We start from the raw sequence: 27797 nt of genomic DNA on the forward strand, positions 1-27797 counted from the left end.
GACTCCAGGTAGATGCACATTACAGCCTAGGAGAAAAATGACCAGTCAGTCCTGGTAGCCTGATAATGAAACAGATAAACAAGGAACTACAAAAGGGAAAGGTTAACCTTTGTGTGAGGCATTGACCTGAAGGTCTGTGGCACTCCACTCAGCCTGCACTCTGGCCTTGGAGAAGGTTAACTCGGACATATTTTATGTTCAGGTTTCACAGTTCAGACCTGAACATTTGGGATCAAAGGAACACACCACTAAATTGAGCTAATCAAAGAAACAAACACATTTAGAAATTTCTAAATACAACCAAAGAGAAGGTGATTAACCTAAGCATTAATTTCCATGACTATTCTAACATTTTTTTAGAAGCTGTTCTTGATACCACCACATTTTCTCAATTATGACATAACCTGATTTGCTATTTTAGTAATTAAAAGGAATCTAATAATTAAAAATGAGAAGTGATAGTCTTCTGGCATACATTCTAAGAGAGGTTAGCAGATATACCTATTGTGATGGTGGTGGCTTTAAATTCAATTTCAAAAGTAGTTTAAGGTCTCAGAAAATATGCCATAATTACCTTAAAAAATTGCACTGTTTCTCTAACACCACCAGCACTGGTAAGACACCCAGACCCTCACTGCAATGGTATGTACTTAAATCATTGCATGTTTTCAAATTTTAATGGCTTAGATAATGTTGTTTGAATACTAAACATATATCTATAGCTGCTGAATGATAGCAGTATAAATTATACTGATGATAAGATACAGACCTTTAAGTTAACAGAAACAACATGAGAAATTCTTGCCTTGAAGGACATGCAGATAGGTGTTGGTGGATGGGACTGTACATGGAGCTTTCTGATGGATGAGCCTGCGGGTTCACCAGGTCACACACACACATACAAAAGTATCATGTTGCTGTCAGAGATTTTCTTTCTGCTGATTGCTCACCTTCTCCACTGTTGCAAGTGCCATGTCCAGGCTGCATTTCATTCCAAGTACCATGTGAGGAAATAGAGGCCCAGCAAAGATCCTCAGTCTGTGACTTGACAACTCTGCAAATTGTGTAAACAGAGTTAGACATTTAACTACCTCTTCCATTCTGTCAATCCCCCTGAATTTAGAACTGTATACTTCTTTTATGTGTTTGCTCTGTTAAAATCAAGTTGATGCTCGGTGTTGAGAAACTAGTGAAGGCTCTTTGCTCTTACACCTACACTTACAATCTTGGCATACTTGTATCTTTCAGAAGACTACATCTGTTGCATTTCGCTGAGTATACTGATGCTTCAAAGTACCTTTTCTGATTGCTGAGCCCTTACTTAATTCTGCTTATGCTTTTCTGAATTAATTTATTTAGGCACATGGAAACTTCTGCAGAAATGACTGTGAATAAACATTGTTTCATTGTAAAATTGCAGTCCTTTTGGAGCACAAAAACCAACTTGAACCAGCTAACATTTACACTAATGTGACCATATGAATTACAGGAGACTCATTTAGTATTGAAGGTATTATTATTCACACTTCAAAAATATTCTTTGACATATCATAGAGTTTTCAAATTGTTGCATTACAAGGAAGTATTACTATTGGATTTGTGGTTAATTCTGTTGGTCTATACCTCACAGCATTAAAATAACCTTTTGGAATGGGTGAATAATTTCTCCTGATAACATAAAAAATAGAAAGAGCCTAATTCTTTTCTTCTAAGGTGATGTGAACTTCCTTGTTTAGGACAAATCAGAGTATTGCATGTACAAGGCATGTAGGACTGGGGTTAAGTAGCACTTAGCAGCAAAATAAAGCACATAAACTGAGGTCAATTACAGTGCTTTTTTGGTCATTGTCTGTGTGAGTGTCTTTACCACAGATTTTCCTGTAAGATTTTGTGCATGTAACTTGGATAACGGGTAAAAGTAATTTTTCTATGTGCCATGTAGCATTCTGTTTAATGTAAGTCATCTGTCTGCTGTGCAGAGCAGTGATAGCTCAACCAAGTTGATATTTTTAAAGCTAATGAGCCACTGATTAGTACCTAAGTGACTGAAGGTAACAAGATATGCTCTCTTTTAGTGATTTATAGTGATGAATTAATTAATATGATCCCAGATTCCATCTCCAGTAAAATATGTGCCTTTCCTGCTAGCTTTGTAACACTGAGCAACTGCTGAGCGTGTGGACTAAATATGGAGCTTTGCTAAGAGTATGCCAATATTCAGATGATACTCTGTGAATGTGTTCACACATACAATCTAAATGCAAAAGTGAATTAAAAATATTGTAAGATGAAAAATGGTGAAAGGATTCTATGTGCATGAAATGTGGAAGGTCTAGAGAAATATATTTCTTTTAAGGTATCTAAAAAAAAATAATTGTCTTTCAATACTTATGAATGGAGACAATTTCTAACTTCTTCCCTTCAGAAATGCTGTTTTAGGAATTGCAGCTTTTCAACCATCAGTATACTCTATGACCTGGAAGCCATAAATCTTTACCACCAGTGTGAATGTCACATTCACAAGCTGAAAAAGAATAAAGGTTTTTGCTTTTAAAAGTGTAGATTTAGATTGTCCCCACAATTCCCCCTCCCCTCCCCTCCCCTCCCCTCCCCTCCCCCTCCCCTCCCCTTCCCTTCCCTTCCCTTCCCGTCCCTCCCCTCCCCTCCCCTCCCCTCCCCTTCCCTTCCCTTCCCTCCCCTCCCCTTCCCGTCATAAAAGTACAGATAGTTTATTCCCAATTAGTGTTGCATTATCCCCAGCTTCACAAATTATTAAATAAAAAAATGTAGTGTGAAATTAAGCATATGCAGATTGAGAACAAGTCAAAAATACTGAAGACACAAATAATACAGGTGCCTAGCACTGGGAATATTTTTTTTAAAATATTTGGAAGGGAAAGAGATACTATAATTTTTATCATTAAGAATCTTTTTAGTTTGTTTTTTCCAGGAAGGGAAAACCTGGTTTCATAGGTCACAGATAACATTTTATATTCCTAGTATGATTCTGAAATGATTTGTGATTTTCATAACTCTAAACTGATGCTCATATTATATGACTAATTCAATGGAGCCATTCTTCTCGCATGTTGTTCTGAGGACAATGCCAAAATATCACAGAAAACAAAGAACAACTTTCATCAGTTATTTTGGGGCTTTGTATATTTATACAACTTCCCTCAAATTCCTGATTTCCTCTATTATTCATCGCACTGCACTTGAAAACTGCATTTACTCTAACTATGATACTAGCAAATATATTACATGAACTACTCAGTATTAAGCATCTGATTAAGGTGGTTCCATTTCTGTCTCCTCTGATTCTAAGATTAACTGGAACATTATGGATGATTGATTATGGTATTTTTCAAAGAGAACTTGACAGCATCTGGGTGAAATTGGATGTCCTTTGTTCAAAGCCATTCTAAGCAACTGCAGATTTTTTTCTACAGCAAATGTCAAAAGACATTATTTCATAAAAATTCTCTCATAATTTTATTATGAGTTCTAAGGCTAAGAGTATTTTCTTGCTTTAATTCTCGGGTTCTTGTTCTGAAAAATTAGATACAAATCTAAGCTTTTACTACAGAACAATCTGTTGTAATTTTAGAGAACAGTTTTTAAAAAGATGATTAATACAAAAATAATGTATTTAACAGATGGCAGAAATTTTCAGTAGTTTCATTTAAAAACTCAGATCTTTAAATCAAATCTCTTGTTCCTAGGAGCACAAATTTTGAATGTTTTCTTTTTTTAAGACTTTTAGGCTTTTTCTTTCACTGTGTCCACTAAAATATTTGTTAGGAGAAACAAAATATGTGGAGAAAGATGTGTTAAGTGCACACATTTATAGAATAAAAAAATAACTACCTCACAACAAAACTTTAAAGCAAGTAAATATATATGCATGAAACCCACACATTCCCTCTTCTTTCATAAAATTAACAATCTGAGCAATTGTTGCTCTACGTTTGGAACAGAGAGTGAAATATAAGTCTGTTGGCACACATTGCATTCAAGGTGAGAAGCAAAAAAACATTTGGTAGATATGTCCCATGGCCTTGAATACTATTTCAATTGAAAGAAGGCTCCAACAAGTGCAGTGTCTTCTGGAGAATTAAGCATTTTCAGATCATGGTAACAGAGGCTTGATTTTATCCCATCTTTTCAATAAAAGAAAATAAATGAATGATCAATTTCATTGAATATAGACACAGTGATGAAATGCCAAGAAACTAGTTGTTCCTTAATGTGCATTAATTAAATACTAATCTTATTATTTAGCTCACTGAAAAGCCAGTGAACATACGTTACTTAACCTTCTGTAATATAGTTTAGCTTAATTCTTTCCCTCCTCTCTCTTTTAAGATCAGTCGTCAGGATATTTTCCTTCCATGTAAAACACCATGCTTCAAACAGGATTACATTAATTAAATTTATAATGCACAAAACAATATTTAATAAGACTGCCAGGAAGCCTGCAATAACTTCTTTTCTTCTTAATTCTTATCCCCTCCCAATACCCCTTTAACGTTTTCCATTTTCTCCCTAATAAGTTATCCTCTGAATTGTTTCCAAGGTCTTGGGCATTTTGTTTGTGTGACAAAAATGAGCAAAACAATCCCTATTGCTTTTTACCAGAAGCCTGATCATTAACGTATCTAATTAAATTGAACTTAATATTTTACTGTGCATATTTATCCCATGAAGCTTTTTCAGATCCACAGCCTCAGTTTACGATTCGTTGGAACTAGAAAGGATAGAGGACGTTTCACAAAGGGCAGGTATCTGAATGCAATACAGAAATAACAGGTATCAGTGTTCCTTGATGTACCAGGTCTGGGTGGAATGGAGTTAGCTTTCGTTGCAGCAGCCCACACAGTCTTCTGCTTTGCATCTGTGGCTAAATAGAGCTGAGAACACACCAGTGTTCTGGTTGTTGCTGGACAGGGATCATACAGCATAGAGGCTTTCTTTTCAACCCCTGCCCCAAAGGCCAGTAGGCTGAGTGCATGGAAAACCTGGAAGGTGACACAGCTGGGACAGCTGACCTAAACTGACCAAAGGGGTATTCCATATCATATGACATCAGGCTCAGCAATAAAACCTGAAGGAAAGGAGGAGAAGGGGAGCATTTGGGATTATGCCATCTGTCATCCAAAGCAACCAAAATGTGCTGAGCACCTGCTTCCCAGGAAGTGTCTGTACATCTGCCTGCCAAAGGGACATAGTGAACAAATTCCTCTTTTTGCTTTGCTTCTGCACACAGCTTTTACTTTACTTAGTAAGCTGTCTTTATCTCAACTGTAGAGGGTTTTTTTTCATCTTATTTACTCCCTCTGTTCTGTTGACAAAGGCAAGTGAAAGAGTGGCTGGATAGGGGTCTGGTAGGCAGCCAAGGTCAACCCACCACACTTGGAAATAAAGTTTCCTAAGAAGCAACCCCCTGGACTTAAAAAAGTCTGCCAAATATAGGAACTCAATGGATTTACTCTGAAATCGTCCCATGAGTTCTATGCAAAGTCTGCCCCATGGGTATCACTAACCTTTTGCACTGATCTGTGTCAGGGTAGAATACCAACCTCCAAATAAAAGAAATGTAAAGCAAAACTAGCAAGTTGCAAACTTCATGACTTAAGAGTTAAATCTAACCTTTACACAAATTAGAAACAAGGAATTTCACTGGAGATTTCAACAGATGCCTCTGCTCAGAACCAATTATTAAAATAAATCAAAATAAGCTTGATTTAGATCACATCATGTTTAAGTAAGTGAAGAATTTCACTAGCGTCAGGATTTCATGGGATTTATACCGAACATGTAAGAAGATAGAAAAAGCACTGAATGAGATTAGGTTTCTGATCTGTGCAAGTGTCAAGTTAATTTTAAAACACAAACAGTCTGAGATTAATTTGTCTCTAAACTAACAAGATTACAGAAAGAATTGTTAAGGATGTCTGTGCCTTAAATTAAAGTACCACATCCAATTTTGTTTCAGATTTTCAATAAAAAAAAAAAAAAAAAAAAGCCGCCAATTTTTATTCCTCTTTAAAGGAATGAAGAGATAAATCTAGTCAAGCATAACACTGGTGCTATTTTTGTGCAACCTGATTAAAACATGAACTTTAACAGTACTGCAAACAGCTTTTTTTTTTTTTTTTTTTTTTTTTTTTTTTCCAAATGGAGGAATTATTGAAATCAATTTCTTTTCCTTCTGCAACTCTGGAATCTTTGAAGGATCTGCACATTTTGGAAGTGTAATCAAAACTTACAGAGATGGGGCTTGCTCTTCTTTTGTTCTTCTATTATAATATGGGAAGCAATGTTAGCAAAAAGGTGTTCACCATCTGCAGTGGTGAATCAGCTGGCTGGTGTCTCAGATACTGGAAAACTATATGTCAGTTATAAGACACAGCAATTTTTGCATAAAACTGCTAAAGCACTGTGAATGCTATTTTTTCAACATGCAACAACAAAAAGATAACAAAGCAATAAATCCTGGAAAACACCCTTACATGTTGCTGGTTTATTTTAAAAAGAAATGAACAGCAACTCTGATATATAGAGTACTGTAAACCAGAGAAATAATGTAGTTATCTTCCATTAAAATAGTTTTTTTGCATGTTATAAAAATAATGTCATTAATAAAATGCAAACATTACCAAAAATCTGAAAGAAACAATCTTTCAAAAATCAGACATTTTCAATTTATTTAAATACTGGACACACTTCATGTGGGGGAGAGGGTGGTTTGCATTTCAGTAGACTGTTTGAAATAACTAATTTCAAAAGGCAGAGAACAGTGCTGGGGAGGGCGACAGCAGTGCGTGCAGTTGATAACTACCAAGATTTTTACAGGCAAAGAAAACAAATTATTTCAGCAGCCTTTGTGCTACTTCATGCCTTCTCATGCCTTGGGGCAGTACAGGCAGGGAAGATGGATAAATTTTCCTGACCAGTGTCTAATGAATTCAGCTCTTCCAAAAGGCTGAAAACACCAACCTATACCTAGCATAGATAAATGAGTAAACATTTCAGTGTACTTAGGAACATGAAACTGAAAAAGACTTCTATCCTGTTCCTTAGTTTTTGCAGGTATTACCATAGATATACTGAGAAACTACAAACTGATAATTTGCTAGAACATTTGGTCTTGCTGCCTTTGACTAGAAATGTTTCTGTATTTTTCTCAGGCAGCTAAGCACCTTTCTGTAGCAATTTTAAACTAATATGTTGAGTTTAGATCTTTTATGAATCCCTAGTAGAATCAAATGCTGCTTCCATTACATATCACTCATTAGAGCAAGGAGTTAAAATTCACTGCTTTTTTTCCCAAGGTTTGACACAAAACAGAAAAATCCTTCAAGAAATGTTGAAGGCACCAGGAATGTGCAAATTGCTAGTCTGATCTCTAAGCAGGTCTAAGCTTCTGTTTCAGCCTCTGTCATCCCATCAGTACTTTTTAAATCCCCACAAACCCAAATTTAAATGACTTTGTGTTTTTTCTACACTCAGTGAGTCAGCAGCTGTATCCCTTTATGTCATTATTTGATTCGTTGTTTCCACACTGCTTTCTAAATGACTGAATCTGAACCTTTGCATTTTGCCACCACCATAACTAATTTCTTTTCCATTCTCCATCCCTAAACACTGAGCCATTGCAATTTTAATTACAGGCTCTAGTTGCATTTTACTTTTCAAAAACCTTTAAACACATTATCTTGAAAGAGAGGCATATTTTCATAAGCCTTATTTGTATTTTAAACATGCTTCACCAAATTTTTGTTTGTTGAGATGCTTCCTAATGTGGTGCAGCAGGGAGATGGTAAACTATGCTGCAAAATGCCAGTCACAAACAATTCTTTTGCCCATTTTGTTCCCCCCCTTTCTTCTGGTTTTCTTTTGCACAGATACAGCACAAATAAGCACATTATTGCAGTGGTGGCCTGTAGCAGCTTTCATGAAAAGACAAGACATATATACAAAACATAATTTTAAGTTTTATTTTTGTACTTTCTGGGTGATAAAAAGTGCATGACTCCATGACCCATGCAGTCAACAAAACTTGCAAGCATACGCTTGAGTTTTGGAAAAGCCAGTGGATCTTAAACATGTGAAAAAGTGTTCTGTAAAAGATGACACTCACTGGATCACTTGCGAAGTGAGTAAAATACATTTCTTTACTAAGTGATGTAACAATAAGATAAATTCTTCAGTGCAGTTTATGAGCTCAGGAAACTAAGGTGTACAACTACAATTTATTATTGCAAGCACTTGAAATGATAGAGGGACTTACTGACAGAAAAGTTTTTTTTTCTTAAATACATTTGAAGAGGGATAATGACAAACATAAAAATAAAGCCACATATAGAAGAGTAAAGGAAGCATACACAGGGCTAAAAGGTGGGTGTTTTTTTTCCTCTATCCTAAGAATTCAATAGGGATATTTTCTTAATATGGTATCTCATGCACACTACAGTTAAAACTGGCTCTTGCCAATTGGATAATGTATTTTCTGTGTCTTAAAAAAAATTTGCAGTTTCACTAGATATCATATTTGGTTTAAAAAATGAGGCTGATGTTTAAAAGAAACGAGTGATCTTTGTGTGATCTTGTTGTGGTTTAACCCCATCTGGCAACTAAGTATCACACAGCCACTTACTCCCCCGGGTCAGGATGGGTGAGAGAATCAGAAGGGTAAAAATAAGAAAACTTATGGGTTGGGACAAAGACAGTTTAATAGGTAAAGCAAAAGCCGTGCACAAACACAAACAAAGCAAAGGAAGGAATTCATTCACCACTTCCCATCGGCAGGCAGGTGTTCAGTCATCTCCAGGAAAGCAGGGCTCCATCACACTTAAAGGTTACTGGGGAAAACAAGCACCATAATGCTGGATTTCCCACCCCCCCTTCCTTCTTCTTCCCCCAGCTTATATACTCAGCATGACATCATATGGTATGGAATATCCCTTTGGTCAGTTGGGGTCAGCTGTCCTGGCTGTGTCCCCTCCTAATTTCTTGTGCTCCTCCAGCCTTTTCACTGTCGGGGTCTAAGAAATGGAAAAGTCCTTGACTTAGTACAAACATTACTTAGCAGTAACTTAAAGCATCGGTATAGTATCAACATTATTCTCACACCACATCCAAAACACAGCACTGTGCCAGCTATTGTGAAGAAAATTAACTCTATCCCAGCTGAAATTAGGACAAATCTTTTTCATATAGCATATCACTTCATACTGTAAATCATGCCATTGAAAAAGGTGTTAATTTTAGTTGTTTCTAACTGCTTAGAACAAACACCAAGAGTTAACAACATAAAAAGATGTAAACATGTAGTACTATTTTTATCCTATGCATTAACTGCCAGAGGGAGGATAATATATTCTGCAAATGAACTTACTGTGATCCAACCTCCAGAATCTCGCTTTTATGAACAAAATACAGTTTTGTATTATATAAGAACATACATATTGGGTTGGTTTGTTTGGATTTTTTTTATTCTTATCCTTTGCCAGAAAGAGCCGGGCCAACTAACTAGCATGCATTTTAAGCCTCTGGTTGGCTGAACAGCACTATGTTTTAAAATGAAGCGGTCCACTTGAAAAATTAACTTTAAAAAGCTCAAAATCTGCCAATAAAAGGCTGTAACCAAACACATTGCTTTGCTTAAGTCCTTACAGAGCCCAAGTCATAGTTCCTATAAACAAGAAAGTTAAAATTAATCTTTGGGAAAAGGCAAAACCATGTAGCAATGCATGTATCTTTTTTAGGTACTTCTGTTTTCCATAAGAGTTCTCAGGAAGCATACCCACATTTTGAGGATACAGAGATCAGGTGGCAAAATGACCTATTACAATTTCTACAATCTTTGTTTACAGAACACGTAGTTCTGAATTCAAATGCCATCAATATCCTATTAACTTATGTCCTGGAGCAAAATGAACTAAAATGTAGATTCAAATAACAATCATTAATCTGCCACATATTCTGTCACTAGGAAAATGTTTGGGTTTTTTTGGTTGTTTTTTTTTTTGTCTACCATTGTGTAATAATCAGGAAAAGGTGTGATGTTTCTATGAGTATGTATTTTTTGTTTTTTCTTTTTTTGAATACCTCATTTTTATGCATATGTCAAACTGATAAAACTGTAAGTTTTCAATTTAATAAGCAAAGTAAATGCATGGTAGTGTAATTGATCTTTGTAAACAAATCTTTAATGCTTTTCCTCCCTGGCTGTTTTATATTTCCAGCTGGAAGGGAAAAAAAGAAATACAAGATGAATGAACAGATAAACCATAAATGACAAATTGGTCTCTGCCATAACAAATCATGGAGTGCCCCATACAAAATCACCACTTCTTTCCAGAGTACCTAATCCAAAACTGAACACATTAGGCAGTTTAATATTATAATGGAGGCACTATGTTTTCCCATCCTGGAATTTCAGCCTTTTCTACTTCATGCTTTTGCAAGTTTTAAAGAGGAGACCGGTGAGTTAAAACCCTGAAACAACAGAAGACAGAAAATAAAATGTTCTGACAGAACTGTGCAACTCAGACTTGAAAGCCATAAATTCCTCCTCAGTCTCCCCGTTTTTTCGCTAGTTATCATAGTGCACAGTTTATGAACTGGAAGTTCAGCATGTGGTGAAAGTCAGTATAGCTTTCAAACCATGAATACTCAGGGAGTGTCTCCAGAGAGTTACAAATCTCATGAAAGCAGTTGGGATAAAAGTTTAAAACTGACAAAAGTACCAATATCTGTGGTACAATCAGGGAGTACTTCAAGGATTTAATGTGTTTCATACAAATGTCATCAAAATTAAAGACACTCATAAGTCATTTGAGCCATAAGGAATGTACCAAAAAGATTGAACTACACCTACATTGTTGTAGGTGCACGAGGGCAGGAAACAATCACAGGACAAACACACAAAGCAGGTATGATGAACGCTCTGGGGGGCGTTTTATGAAAATTAAAAGATTATGCTGTTACTGCAAAATTAAGTATATTTAGGAAGGGCCAAAACTATATACACATTCTTTCGATAACTTGAAGGATCTGCATTTCATCAAGGGTTGCATGCAGGCATAGCTGACATATTTGGAAAGTATAATATGGTATAATAATTGGAAGGTTAAATACAGAAGACAGCTCCTGTTGGTCTGAAACTCTCTGGGTCACACATCACTGGGGGCTGGAAAGATTTTTCATGGGAGTGAGCAGTCAGCACACACTTGCCTTATTCTTTTCCTTTCTCAAAGACTGTTGTCCTGTTGTCCTGTTGAAGATAGGCTTTGGGACAGATAGACCACTGATCTGGCATAATCATTCTAATCTTCTTATCAAAGTATGCTATTCTTCAAACTCTTACAGGCTTCAAGCAATACTTTCTTCTTCTATACCATCAAAAACATTCTCTAATGAAGTAACTTTTCTAGACCAAGATAAAAGAAGTAAGCACATGCTTACACTGCTGTAACATCTTTCTATTCTCTTTGGGGTGACTGGAGCTTTTAGCTAATATTCTGCGCTACATTATTTCTTTCCTTTGACATTATTAATTAATTTGCTCCTTTTGCAATGATCAAAACATACACTTGCATTTGAAATTACTATCCAGCATTTTCTGCTGAGAATAATATTCCAGGATCTCAGAAATAGGTTAGTATCTCAGAGTTTAACTGTCTAAGCATTCATTCCAATACTTGAGATATCCTAGCCAACAGGGATGAAATTCAGATGATGCAACAATATAACTGGCTACCGCCTGCAATGGCTGGAAATTGCACTGTTAAAAGAGCTGTGTCTTACTGATCGGCATCAAAAGCAGATCAGAAAGACCTGAGCACACATACATGCATAAGAGTGGCCTAAATATCACCTTTCCATTTTCCTATAGACTATGCACAGAGTTGTCCCTTTTGCTGGAGTTAAGGATTTCTCACATCTTTGCTATACCAAGGAAGCTGAAACGTAGATTTACGCTGCTGTAACCCTACATAAAGGAAACATTTGTGCATAGGAACAGTGCTAGGATTGAGGGAATGTCACCTTTGAGTGTGCAATTCTATCCTCCAAGGGAAATGGCTTCAACCCCAGGATTTGGCCCACAGATTATGTCCAGGTCTTTGTCATTGTATTTTAATTAGTCTTGACATTTGGCAGTCTGTTGGCAGACACTATTTGACTCTTTCAGTTAGTGTTTCTGTCCAAATGATTGCTTGTCACAAACGGACATGATTTTTCTCTCTCCAAGCAGTTCTAAATGGTTTGAAAGTAATTGTCTACTCACCAAGGTCAACTAAGTAAGAATACCACAACAGTGCTGCATCAGATTGTACAACCAAAAAGCTGTACACAGCTCAGGATTTTATCTATTTAAAATGTACAAGCATTTCTCAGTGACATTTTTATAGGAATATACTATAACATTCTGGTTTAGTTAGTCAGTTTATTCCCCAAAACATTTAAAGACACTATTTTTTCAGTGGTGATCACATATCATACACCACATTTTTGTGCTGAAACATCACAGTAGTTATTTGCTGCAAAGCTCATGTTGTTTTGTGATAGCAAGATTCTCAGAACAGGAGGCAGTGGTAGAGATAGATAGTATTTTCTATACAGTACTATTCCACTGCAGCACTGAATGAGTTTAAGATTACTACTTTTTTATTGGTGCTCATGGTATTGTATTTGTCTATGTTTGAAAGTTAATAAAGTCTTCATAAAAAGATGCCTTTCTGTCTCTTTTTTTTTTTTTTTTATTACAAAGTATTAGATGTATTGTCTGGGAAAATCCAAGACAGATTGTCTGGAATGTAGTTTGTTAGATATAGTGCAATAGTACATGAATTCAGTTCTTGAATATTGGGGGGAAAATGTGGCAATAGTGGCCAATAATCTAAGACTTACATTTGAACAGAGTTTTCTGCTTTTTCATGTTTCCACTGTAGTCAATTAATTGACCGTTATATGCAAGAAAGCACATTAGGTACTACCTTATGAGGAGCGGCTGAGGAAACTGGGGTTGTTTAGTCTGGAGAGGAGGGGGCTCAGGGGGGACCTCATTTCTCTCTACAACTCCTGACAGGAGGCTGTAGGCAGGTAGGGGCAGGTCTCTTCTCCTAGATAACAAGTGACAGGACAAGAGGAAATGGTGACTGGTTGCACCAGGGGAGGTTTAGTTAGACCGGATATTAGGAAAAATTTACTCACTGAAAGCATTGAAACTGGCTGTCCAGGCAGGTGGTGAATCACCATCCCTGGAGGAATTTAAAAAACACATAGATGCAGTGCTTAGGGACATGGTTTAGTGGTGGACTTGGCAGTGCCAGATTAAGGTCTTTTCCAACCTAAGTGGTTCTATGATGCTATGATTCTATTTCTTTGTCCTGCTACCACTAAAATCAAGTTTCTCTAACTCCAGGTTTGCATTTCTTTAAATTACCATGGGTGAGTTGTTTATAGCCAGGAGGTTTCCAGTGCTGAGGCTGTGCCCCACCTCTTATTAACCCATGCCTGTACTGCTCTACATCACACCCCGTGTCTCTGCTTCTTGGTGTCTCTGCTAACATACTAGGCCTATGTAGGGAAATACACTGGATCATGGTCTGAGTGGGTGCTGAAAATATATCATTCTACATAGAATAAGTGCTTGCTACTGTGATTCTACCATAAACAAAAGGAGAACAAAGCAGACTTGGACACAGTGAATGAGAAATATTGTTGTCACAGATAAAGTAGATAAGTCAAACCTGTTGGAGGGTCAAGAAAAGCTCAGAGGGCAAGCCTCAGTCCTGAGGCATAGCAAACCTGGTGCAAAACCGATGAGTTGTTACGAGCAACAGATGTACTTTATTACGGGGCTACAGTGTTATAATGCCTACAGGTCACTTGGAATATAAAATCCCATTGCAGTCTGCAGAGTAGTAGTCAGTACAAGCAATGGAGCCTTGAAGACAATTTGTCTGATTCTAAAGCAGACCTCTTAGCAATGGATCAGCTTGGGTGCTTTCTAGGCCATAATGGAGTTTAGACACCTAGCTCACATGTAGACACAGGTAGGAGGGTAAATTTATACATCTCAAACTTAGTCTCAACATTTGTGATGCATCTGAAAAGTCTGACTCTTGATTAATGTTGGATTTACTCTTTCTTATTCTCCCTTTGGCTAAAGACTTCAATGTGGTTCAGTTTTAACAAGAACAGCGAGGATAAAAGCTACTTGGGATTCATTAAAATGTAGGGAACCTTCCTAGGACATGAGTAATGTAGAGCTGAATCCTCTTCAGATGATTAGCTTCCTGAATGCTTTAACCAATAGATTGGCAAAAGAAGGCAAGCTGCAACAATTTCAGCTGAAGTTTGGTATCAAATCCCAAGAGGAACATTGACTTCCTAAGCTCTCCATATGAAGACTAGGCATGGTCACTTAAATTGCTGATATGCCTCTGGAAGTGTCCTCACTTCATCTTGTGTGGCATCGAGCAGCTCTGATAATTTGGCAGATGTGATTGCTGCCTGGAACTTTCAATACATAAATCACAGGTAAACTTTGTTCAGTCTTATGCATATTGCACAAGTTCATACAGGAATTCAGCCCTGAAACAGAGGCTTGCCAATCAACTTAACCATAGGAGAGTTTTTGTATATTATTAAACATAAAGCATTCTTCCCAAACTAAACTGTCTTTCTGCTGAGAACTGCCTGGCAGACTCATCTTCTAAGCATCATAATGAAGAGACTGAAATTAAGCAGAGTGAATCCCTCCCTTGACCTATGCCCCTTACCAGTGTTTATAGAAAAATCCCAGACTTTTGAACTGTCACAGAGTTATTACATACCTGCCAGTTCTCAAATATATTCTACTCAGTAGTCATAAAATGTGGTATGGTTTAAAGCCTAGAGTAAGCAGGATTTACTGTATTTTTTTATAAGTTGTTGCTTCTTAAAAAATAAAATAGAAAATTGGTCTGAAAAAAGACATTTTGTTGTTTTAGACACTCTAAGGAACTGATACAGGTAACAGATTTAAAAGCTTACTGTTACCTTTGATCAGAATGTTGACATAAATGTCATGTTTTCAATTTAAAAAAAGAAACTAATATATGAGCTTATATATTATCATCCCACAAAATCAAGAAGAATTTTATTGCATCCTTGTGGCCATATGAGAATATTAAAAGGCTCAAGAAAGCAAAGAGAATAATCTTTAAGAAAAAAAGAAGATAGATAATGTAAAGAGGTTTTTTTTCAGCAAAATAAAAGGATAGAAAAATCATAGCTTTAAACCAACTATTTGAGTTTATATGAAGAGGGGAACAGATCAACATTTCAATTTCATCTGTTATGAAACTTCATGAACAATGCTAAACTTCTGGAGAACCTGAAAATCATTTAAGCTATAAACTAAGAGGTGTCAAGGCATGACTGGATATTTTTTAAGGAACTATACTCTTGTTCTGAGATTGCCTAAGGTTTTATCAAGTTAGGTTAACCACCAAGTTAATAAGAATTCAGATTCAAATGTGAAGGTTCCCTGGGAGTAACTCTAAATCACCATTCCTATTCTAACACAACCACTAAGTTTTGTATCCACCTAAGTTCCCATGCATGTTAAATTCCTTCAATAATTTTTCCGTGTGATAGCAAAGCTATCATAGTTCCTTCTCTTAAAAAAAATCAAAAAATAGTATAAGGATTTGCAACAATTACTTTCTTAACTAAACAACACTTCATTTTGTCCATTTTCCAGGCACTTATTTTTATTGAGTAATTATGAATCTTACTGATCATTACTGATAATATATAACTAATGTCTATATATAAAATCTGGTCCTACCAAAATTTATAGCATGGTTAAACATTCTTTTTAAAATATAGCTTCAGTTTTCTAAGTAAAGCTAATAGATTTTATGTCTTATAGGTTATATAGCCACATAAGAAACCTGAAATTAATTACTTTGAAAATGAAAGCAAGAAGTATACCAAAGAAAACTTTTCTTTATTGTACTGAGAAACAAACACCTGAATGCATTGAATTTATATCTTAATGTTAAGGTGAAATAAAATTACTTTTTACAGCTGAATTATTTTTAAAATAATTTAAATATTTAATGTAGCGATGCTAGCAAACCTTTGGGAATATCTTAAAAGGCAAATCTGCATTCATATTTTCCTCGGGGCAGGGGGAATAATCTCTGCAGTATTAATCAAATAGAGTTCAGTTCATAAGAAATCCAAAAAAAAGGATTTGTGATTTATCAAAAATTAACACAGCAAGCAGGTATTACCAAATGATGCCTTAATAAAGTGATTTATGTGTGGGCAGTGGTTTTGTTCCTTACAGTAAGACTTGATTTTATATTAAATGGTTTCCTAAGGGGGAAAAAGAAAAAAAATCAAAACAACCCTGAGCAAGTGTTAAAACCATAAGGGCATGGTCACAAAAGTACTCACTTCAGTTATTACATTCAAAAACAATTCACAAAACATATTGTTATTCTAAGTGCTTCTGTTTTGGGTGACCCAGATTATTAGAAAGCCAGCCCAAGAAGTATATTATATTTCACTTGAGTATGTCTGGCAAGATAAGCAAAATAGGGTTAAGCAGCACAAAATTTCACATTTTATCCTGGGTACATTCAAAGCATTTAAAGCTTTTCTTAAGTAGGGATTTAACAATTCTAGCCACAATGGTTTGCTTTTCATTGAGTTTCTATTTTTTTCCCCCCATTTCAAATGTGTCTTGTTTCTCATATGCCTTCTTCCTACAGATATTAAGCTACATCCTAACTTTGTTAGAAGGATAGAAAATCTCTTTGATGAGAAAAGAAGTGTCACTTTTTAGTCTTAAAACACCTCAGGCATGGCAAGAAGAGTTTTTCAGTGTGGTGTGTAGAAGTCATTGTAATTTGTACTGCTATGCAAGAGCTCTAGCTCATTTTATACGTTATGGAAAAGACGTGAAAAAGTTGATCTATCTTTATTTTTCTTATTATTCTTTGTGTTTCTGCACCAGGTACTAAAAATCATTTAATCCTTGAATAGAATGAAGCCATCCATTAAGAATCCTTGCTCATTCACTCAATAAATCTGCCTTTTGACTGGAATATAACCGAAAAATTGTATGCAGGATGAAAGGTACTTGGTGAATAAAATAAAGGTAATTGCAACTCACTCATATGTTTATCAACATATGAGGGATCACAAAACCCCCTGCATTCAGTGCTTTAATTGTGTTTACTTTAATTTTGATAAATTGATTATTTCATTTTGCCTTTTAGGGTTTTAACGTTTTTAGGGTAGATTTCTTACATTTGACAGACACTCATCTTAAACCGTGTGCTATTAGAATAATGTCTAACAGATAACTGCAGAGTGCCCTCTATTCTGCAGTGTCTGAGCCCCATAAGATGAGAGAAACTTTCAGAAAAGTTCTTCTTGAGTTAAAAATATTTTGAACAAGGGTAACATTTCTCAGCATTTATTTTCCACCTGAAATATATCTGGAATCAAGAAAAAAACCAACAAAATTACTTGTAGGCAAAGATAAAAATTCAGATGTATTTAAATTTAGCAAAAAGTAAACTATCTAGAAAATATCTCTGGAAAATTAAACAAGTCATTCCCTGTATATATTCTAATATTTTAAGTTATTCTAATACCTACATCATTAATCTTTCTCTCTTTAAGGTGAAAGCTGGGTCTTTTCTGAAATCACTCATCTCCTGCAACTTTTTTCACAAATCTTGTAAGAACCACTTATCTGTTAACTTCTACCACTGGATCACATTTTGCAAAAGACTACCAAAATGCAACAGTTACTAGACGCTCATATATAAATATGCAAATACAGGGGATGATGATATAAATCGTTATTAATAAAACTGGCTAAAAACATTGATGTAGACCCACAGTAGATTTACTAGAGCAAGTAAGGAGGCTGGAGTTCCCACATCTAAGCTATCATATGGGTTATGTGCTCTCAGCTATGCCTGACACACCAGCAGAGTGTGGTGTGTCTCTACAGCAATCGTTACCCCCAAAAATGCTCTTACCACACTGTGTGGTAGCATTTATAAAGGAATTACCTTGTTAACTCAATGACCACTTAAAGGTTCTACCTAGACACAACTCTTATTGTGTAGCTTTAATGTTAAGAGGTCTGCAACTTCTTTTCTGAAAAATATTAATATTTTGGAAAACCAGACATCTTTTTTACTCATGTATCAGAACTCTCAAGAAGTTAAGATATTTATGTAAAGAGAAGCATGACATGAGATGGACTTTCCAAGGATGAGCAATATTTTGTTTTAGAAAATGAATACATTTATGAAAATAGAGACATGAATTTTCTGCTTAACAAAACATCTCTCCTGGATCAACAGTGTTGAGGGTTTGTTAGATCTAAGAATATAGCAGATAAAATGTATTAAAAAAGAAATAAATTAGTTTTTAAATGTTGAGGCTGTTGGGGTTTAGAGAAAGCCTAAAAGAAAGGGTATACATCATTTTTAAACTACAAATCTACTTTTTCTCTCAATTTAACATTTGAAAGCCTTTGAGGTTTACATGATACTAAAAAGCTTGTTATCTTTGCTCAAATCTAGTTTAAGCCACAGAACCCTAGAGGCTGTCTAGTTTTAATTGTCTCTAAAAGGTAACAATCTGTTGTGCGTACTGTGAAATGGCTAACTTACACATAAGAATGCCCTGTTAAATGTACTTCTATTGTCGAAGTCAACTGCTTCTAGCAGCGCCATTCCTGAGAAGCTACTGATCAAAAGGTAATGAGAACTGACAGGCAACATCACAAATGCTACATCATAAATAAGTGTTACATGAGGAATTAAGTGAGTGGTACTGATTGATAGTTTTTGCATTAATGAAATCTTGCAGAAAGAACAAGGTTTTCTTGACATTCACTTTTACATTATGATGACTAAACCTACATATTAAAGAATACTGGAAATAGCTACTCTGAAATACATGGAAGTGGGTATATAAATTGCTTTCAAAATAAATCTAAATATTATGGCACCCTAACCCACAAACTTCTTATGAATTATTTCTTTGCTGTACAGCTATTGCCGTACCTGTATCAGTTAGAGAACCCCAAAAGAATAAAACAAGAGAAATAAAGAGATCTGACTGATGAGACAGTATCTCATTTCAGTGCAATTCTTTCCGTACTTCCAGTACATCGGTTTGACTAATGGTTACAGACCCAATTTATAGCTGCCATGCCATATCATATCCCTCAATTAGTGAGGGAAAGAGCTCTCAATTCTGGCAGTGCATGTCTGTGACTACAGGGATCAATAGAACCATTTGAAGCATATATGCTTGGATGGGTCTGTGACCATTATTTTTTGTCCTATTCCTTGTAGACACAGCAGTCTAGTCTCCTCCTAGTGACAACCTTTAACATACCTAACAATCATTATCATGTCATCATCTCAGTTTTCTCTTCTGTTTTAAACAATCCCAATTATTTCAGCATTTTCTCATTTCTTTGAACAGCCCTGTTACACTCCAATGGACTGTTTCCAACTCATTTGATGTACTCGAAGGCTCACTGCTTTTCCTTGAATTTTCATATCCTTTACAAACGTGTTAACATTGTTCCCGTCCAGTGTCTAAATCTTTGATTACAAAACTGAGTAGTAGGAAACCGGGAACAGACTCCTTGACAGTCTTGCTCAATATAGCTTTCAGTTTGAGGACTATCTGTTCAAAATTGTTTAACCACCTATGTACCCTTCTATTATGGTCTCATCTAGCCAATGTTTGCTTGATTTCCCTATGAAAATGTTAAAGGCATCCTGATCTCTGATTCTGTATGAAGATGTGACACTCTGTACTCTTCTCTCACCTACAAGAACTTTTGTCCTGTCCTAAAAAGACAGTAAACTGTTTTGATTTGCTTTGCTCTTGACAGATGCATGTTATTTTTCAAAAAACAGATGATTAATTTCTGTATGCTGTAGCTAGGCTCAATTAGCTACAACTCCATGATCATCTTCTCCACCCCTCACCCCCCATCCCCCCCCCCCTTTTTTTTTTTTACAGACAGCATATACATTTGTCACTTTCTAATTTTCTGGGATTGCTCCCTTCATAAATTATGATTTTTGTTTTGTTTAAATACTCAAGAAAGCACAGTTCTTTATGTAGCCTATATGAATATTTATATGTTCACTTCATCTGCAAGCTTTTAACATATACAAGCATTCTTATCTTCACTTTAGCTTTCACGTTTATACATGTCTTTTGCTGTACTAAACTTCTGATACTACTTACATTAGTATAAACTGAACAAGAAAAGCTTCCAAAACTTGCCTTTCCCGCCATCATCTGTCATCATGCTTCCATTTTCACTGCGTACCTTGCAAACTTACTCCTTGGTTGTTTTCAACTAATTTATGTATGAGTTGGGGGGGGGGGGAGTTTGTTGCTTTGTTTCACATTGGTTTATTCTGTGCCTCATCCTTCCTAATTTTGTCCTGTCATGCTATAGTATTTTGTCTTAATCCTTAATAATCTTACAATTTTCCAATTGTGTGGTTCCTTACTGATTTTCAGATCACTCGAAGTTGAATTTAGCCAAAATTAATCTTGAAATATATTTCTTGTTCCATTTTGACTTTATTTTTCTTCACCAAAATTCCTTTCTCCTTGGTGTGTTTTTCCAGAACTAGAAAATCATTTATCAAAAATCCCTTTCACCATTTATGTGGAAAATGCTTAATTAGAGTTTTAACAGCAACTGTAACTATGGCATTTAGAGCTTCTGAGTACTTTCCCTTACATCCCGAGTAATAAATTGCAAAACCATGTAGAAGAAAGAAAATTGATAGAAGAAACAGAAGAGACAATATTGTTACCATTACATACCATTTCCCCACCCTTCACAAGAGTTTCTTCCAATTGTATCTTTAAAACACAGAAATATAGATTGTTAACAATGCCACTCCTACTTCATATGACATGATTATTATATCATAGTAAGAAAATCTGCACAAAATATTTTTAAAAGTGAATTAAAGCTCTTTTTGAAGTTAATAGATGTACTGCATGTGGTTTTCTAAGTAAACAAGTTTGTATTTTGTCTGATTTCTCAAAGAACTGTTCAGAACTTTTACAGAATTAAGAACATATTATATTGTTAGCTTTAGATATGGAATGACTGAGACTATTTGGGAAGGTTAAGTCAAACGTTATTGACTCTAGTCCTTTAGTTTGCCTTTTTCATTAATACATTCAGAAAGGACAGTAGCAGTGTTTATAACTGTTTCCTTGAGACTGACGATGTACTTATGTTGATCAACATGACCTGGGCCTGGTTAAAAAAAAAGTTATTGAGTATTCATTCTCACTTTAAGAAAAAGTTGTGCACAAATATTCATCCTCACAGAAGATGAGCTGTTTTTTAGACTTCGTTTCCCACTGACTGTTTAATAAGAATACAGGCAGCACTAACTGAGAAAGATCAAAGAAGCCGGTGCTCCTAACAGCTATTACGTTATTTACCTAATCTATAAAGCCAGAAGTATTTCCATCCTCTTTGCATTTGCTTGTATTAATTCATCACTTTGTAAAACATAGGGTTCTAGAAGCAGCTGACCTCTGAATATCCTTTGCCTATGTCAATAGTAGAAATCTATAGCTGTTAAAAAATTAATTCTTACAACTCTCAGTTCATACCTAGGTAACACAGCTTATGAAGTTGAATGTAGTCCTGTAAATTTAACTGCTCTTGTAAATTCAGATTACCCAGGACTACTTCAGGAATGGGCATTTAGTTCTTGTTTCACTGAAATTGATTTAATTACACCACATATTATGGGTTATTGTCCTGTTTAATCCTACCCTGAGAACATAGCCAGGGAAATAGTGGATTTCAATCCATCTGATCTGACGGTAAAGTCATATTTTGTAGTCTTTTCATATTAGAAAAAGCATCCAAAAAAAGAGCACAGGTATGTACTGGGAAGTGAAGGCCAAGGAGACTTGTACATAATTAAATCACATAAAAGTAGCAACAGCAGCATTATTTGATATAGAGTGAGAAAACAGGGACACAGGTTTTTATTACTAACATGAACAAGAGCCCAGATACAGCAAACTTCTGTATATCTGTTTTCTGAACAGTACCCTGATATCTGAAGATCTCAAAGAACTGCCACAGACAGACTTTCATTTACTGTCCCAGTCATACTATATAAAGGCTGCATATTTAAGAAGTCAGCCCTTTTTTCTACTAAATTTCCTTCAAAAATTCTTAATAAGCAACTTTCAGCAAAATCACATACTAAAAAAACCCCTCATCTTTCTTAACCATCATTAAACACTTCCTTTAAAATGTGACTTCACATCTGTCAGTCAAACATCTTAGACATTCAAAGAAACAACAGAGTAAGAGGATTACACAATATAAAGTCAATATTCCCTTCAACTCTTAAATTAGCCTCCCATGTGGTTCTATTTAACTGATACTAATTCACTGAGATTCATGTTCCTTTCTCTCTGTTTCTTTTTCTTGGTGGACACGCATCAAATGTTGTGGCCATAAATATGCAGGTTTTTATCAAAAAAAGTGAGGATATTTTCTCCTTATTTTGAAGATAAGAGAAGTACATGTTAATATCTGCAGAAGAAATAAATCAAATTTTCTGCTTTTTTTTTAAACTCTAATCCTTGTTTAATAGTTACAGAAGCACATTGATAGAAATAATGTAAAATTAAGGCTTAAGAAACAGTTTATAAAGTAAGAGGTGAGCAAGGAGCCATGAGATTGTAGTTTGCAATGAGGCTATATTCATTTGGTGGTTCCCTTCTATGCATGACAGAAGGGAACAAGCCATCCATTGCTTGAAGATTTTTGGTGTCTTTTTTTGTTTTATTTTTAGGAACTACTAACAATGTTTATATTTTGGATTAAAATTCATCCAAATATTGAATTAGCATCCACTTGCTTCAACTTCAGTCTGAAAGGAATTTGTGTAGAAGTTGCCCTTCACATCATAAAAAATACCTACTATTTTACAGCAATGAATATTGCAGAAAGTGTGAAACATTCCTTAATTTATTAAGCTGTATTTACTCTGATATATCTGCAGAAAATGTTGTCTTCTCCCAGTTGCATGTTAAGAAAGTTAGGTTCTTTTGTTACTCCAATATCTATCTGATCATCACACTAAATTATTTTATCTGTACTCTAAGTACTTTGAATTTTTCTTTCAAGTGCATTTGGATCTATACAGTCTCACTATTACCTTCTGCAAAGGCATTTAGACTCTGTTCTCCTAGGAATGATTTTTCCCACTAGAGCATTCTATGATAATCTTTGACATTTAAAGAGTTGCTTGTCTTGCGTGAATTGGTGTCGGTTAAGGAGTAAGCCAGCTTTTCTTCTCTTCATTGGTTCTCATATGTTCTCATATGCCTCATGCTTTCCCATTTCTGTTAGATCACTTCTTAAAATTTCTATGACTTTCATAAATAAATGGGTTATTAGAGAGCTTCCAACCTTTTGACATATATACAGGATATAAATTGCAGATACAGCTTCCATCTTCTTGATAATATTATACCATCCTCCACAAGAGTAAGGTGTCAACTAAAACCAAAAGTCTTTTCTCCATCAATATATGTATGTGAACAACTCCTACTATTTCTATTAGTGGCTATGTTCTATTGATCTGCTTTATATTCTCAGTTAGACACGTTTCCAAGCCTCTGTTTATATTTGTGTCATTCTCTGAAACTTTTCTAGTTTGCCAACATCCTTTTTGAAATATGAATGATGAGTCTAGACATCATGTCACTATCAGTGTTATTAATTATATCATATCTAAAAGGAAGACACCTGCTCCTGTCAGTTTTCCTTTTCTGATTCAAGGAACTAGATAACTAAATTTCCTAACTAGAGAAGGTAAACAAGGAACTCCCTTTCAGTGTGTTAATTGCCATCATTCCCAAGTCCTATTCCATATGTGAACATTCACAGTGCAGTTTACAATACCTTTCAAATTTGGTGAAACAAAACTTTTGCTGTCTTAAAGTGCACATTAACATAAATTTATTTTAATGATCAGTTCAGAATAATTTCTCAACTGACTTACCGTTCATTAATCAAACTATCATGGCTTGTGATTTTCTGCAGCTTTTCATCAAAATTTCCTGTTATTTCCAAGTCATGATAAATATAACACTGGAACAAAAGGAGATTTCTCTACAATGTAAGGATTCTATCATTGCTTGTGTTTCTCTATCAGTTTTAATGATCTGGTGTAGTGCTTTTCTGTGATATTTTAAGATGGGGTAAATCAAGCAAAAAGGGCTGTACTCAGCATTTCATTCCTGATTAGGACATTTAGTATGTGTAATGTATGCACATAATAGCCACAATGATGACAAGCATACATCAAAGTTTCCTTAATATAAGAAATATGCTGATTGCTGGATAGTAGATGCAAAGTAGTTCAGAAAAATTAGAAGTACAGCAAAACCAGAATTAAATTTAATCTTGAAAAAAATAATCAACATACTAGAAAAAGGGAATATGGAAATATGTTTGAAAAATTAGATTGGACAAAGATACTGTTTTCCCTTCCTCCCTTTCAGTAATACTATATTGGGTTCATGCAGTAGGGCAAAAGGTCAGTAAAATCAGGAATATTAGAATATAAGCTAATGCAATGAATCTAAAGCAGGTTATTGGAGGGAGAGAGAGAAGGATAAAAAAGCAATAATTTCTCTCTAGAACTCTTCCTATTATGAAACAGAATAGAATCATTTCTGAATTGGGATCTTACAGAAATACTCATGTGAAGGGAGTTTCTGGAAGGCGACTAATTTATGAACTAAACAGATAAAAGAAAAATTATAAATAACAACATATTTGTAACATACTAACATGAGCATAGTTAAAGGCAAAAATAAACAAGATGAGAGTGTTGTATAAAGTGAGTAGTTGAAGTTAGAGTGTACAAGGATCATCATGAAAAGTTTTCCTAAAAAGGCAATCCATCACTTGCTGACATTTCTGTCATAATGAAAGAAAAAAAAAAACTGAGGTAGGCACTCATACAAGGTATAATCCTTTTAGCAAAATATCACATAGGACCCTGTTGATATGTGGCTTTTTACTTTTTTCATTGATGAATGACTGATAAAAACATTTAGCAAGTTAAAACATTTAATTGCAACATTTAATTCAACTCCAAATAATCTTTTTAGTTTCAAGGCATTTCAATGAAAGTAGACCTACACTTTTGTAGGAATTAAAAGCTTTACAAACTAGACTGTTGATCTTCCTCGTGTGCTTGTGATTATGCTGGTATTTTTGCACCTACTGAAATAAAAATCTAAATTATCTGAAAGAATATAGAGAAAATGTAGGCTAAAAGAATTTAGATACACTTGCTGCAGAATAATCTTCTAGTTCAATAGACTAGCGATATCTCCTGAGAAACAGCAGAAAAAGCATTTGGAATAGGACATCCAAAGCAAAAATAACAGCATGAACCTTTTCAGCCACTAGATGGAAAAATCCTGGTTTTTTTCCTGTCAGGACCTCAGCTTGGACTGGGGTTGTCACTCAGGCAAGCAGGAGGCTATTGGTGCGCTTCTGGATAACAACCACCAGAAGGGGTATCCACCAGCTTCAAGATTATGAGTTCTGATTTTCAGCATGCAAGTTGTCAAAATCTATTAATCACTTCTTGTCTGCATACACACTTTTCTTGGATATGTACTGATCATGCTAGTGATGTGTTGAGACAAGACCTGGACTTAGTTAGAGATCTAGTATACAACAGCCTGCACATTTACCTCAAAAGAGGACATGCCAGAATGCTAGTTTTTTTCAATTTTAAAAGCTGTGTTTCATTGGAACTTTATCTCCAAAATGGATTAATTTAGATGGAGAAAACTCAGAATGTCTGGTAAAGTAGAACAGAAGTCAGAGGTGTGCAGTCTTTCAGGGTGGATTCTTTCCTTGAGTTTACTTTCAAGCCAGCAACTCTCGGTGAGTTTCTGGGTTGCACCAAACGTTATACAGTACCTAAAAAGAGATATCTTTTTTCCTTCTGTTCATTTTGTATCATGGCTGTCTGTCTTCTACCTGCTTTTGTCAGTCCTCTCAATCTCTGCTCTTGCAGTGCTCCTTTGAGCCTTATCTTCCCCCTCTCTGCTGCACCCCACCTACCTATTGCCCTTTTGAGTGTAATAGCACAACACACCACATCACATAACCTGACAATAAATAGAAGAAATAAGAGTCATGCATGATTATCACTCCCACAACTATTCTCACTATTGAGAAAGGTCCAGTTAGTTGTCCTACAAATAGCTGGAATTTGCTACTCATTGCTTTTATAATTAAATCCTAACTATTATAAATGTCAGTATATTTAATTTACCAGGACTATGTAATCAACCACACAGATTCCTTTCTCTCTTTTAAGGATTCTGACCAATATATCCATGCTGTGACAATTAATTAAATCCATTTGTTATGGAACAGCTTTCTTAAGAAAAAAAGCAGCAGTGTGACAGCACAATAAAGCTGTGAATAGCTTCACTCAGTGGTGTGTGCACATATTAGAAGAAATGAACAAAACCTCATGGAGTTGTCAAAGATCTTAGCAAAAGGAATTGGTTGACTAGCTACTGGCTGGAAGGGATGAACCAAGTGAGGTGAGGATGGCTGAACCCACAAAGTACACACGAAGAGAACCCCTTGCTGTCTTGTGGGGAAGGGAAATATATATCATCAACCTATGAGGGTAAGTCACTGCTTAATAAAAATACAAGAAGCTTCAGAAAATAACCTCTTCACCTCACAGCAAAAATAAGATTGTTTTCCTACTCATAGACAGACTGGTAGTACAAGGTAATTTGAGTTAAAAAGTAAACATAGCTGTACAACAATATCAAGTCAGTGGCTGCAGGAGGTTTAGAGAGAAAGTAAAATAATTATGTTAAAAATAATACCTCCTCTGATATGACTTTCTGCATGGCTTAAAATTCTAATACTTCTAATGTTATTCTTATTTATTCTCTTTTGTAAAAAATAATCCTTTTGGCAGTACTCAGCTGGCTTTCAAATGTAAATCAGACTTTATCAAGGTATTCCATGTCAAATATATTATTTCTCCTTTTAGAGGTCTGCTTATAACTCTGCTTCAGCAGCTTTTACCAGATTGTATAATTAACAACCTTTCCCTGCATTTCATTCCAATCTTCAGTACTATCAGTGCTTTAAGCAGTGGCAGCCCCTATTCACACATACCAATTAAAAAAAAGACACCAAATCTCTTAACTATTTGTGGAATCAGTAGGCATCTTAAGACCACTTTCAGATTTATTTTCCTGCTCTAATGGAATTATAGACTAAAGTGAAAACAGACATTTTAGATTTAAAAGAGGCCTGGCTCTGAGGTATTTGGGTAAGAAATTTATAGTTTCTTTCATTTGGGTCATCTTGGGCTAATGCAGCTGGAATCAGTCTCCCTTACACAATTAACAGATGATTTCTGCTCTATTCAGGATTCCCCTGGACAGACCCAGCAGGATATATTAATATCAGAGAGGTCCTAGAACTACCTCTTCACCTTTCAATAAATTCAATTTATACCAAACCACACATTTAATTTTTAAAATCACATTCATCCTCAAAAAAAAAGTTTAACTTAGTAGGGTATACCTGTATAGAACTGTCGATTTTTACTCCTATATATAGCTTCACAGTGTTGAACACTGAATAAAACTCCTGAGAT

The sequence above is a fragment of the Falco naumanni genome, chromosome 3 (assembly GCF_017639655.2).
Source record: "Falco naumanni isolate bFalNau1 chromosome 3, bFalNau1.pat, whole genome shotgun sequence".
Classification (NCBI taxonomy): domain Eukaryota; kingdom Metazoa; phylum Chordata; class Aves; order Falconiformes; family Falconidae; genus Falco; species Falco naumanni.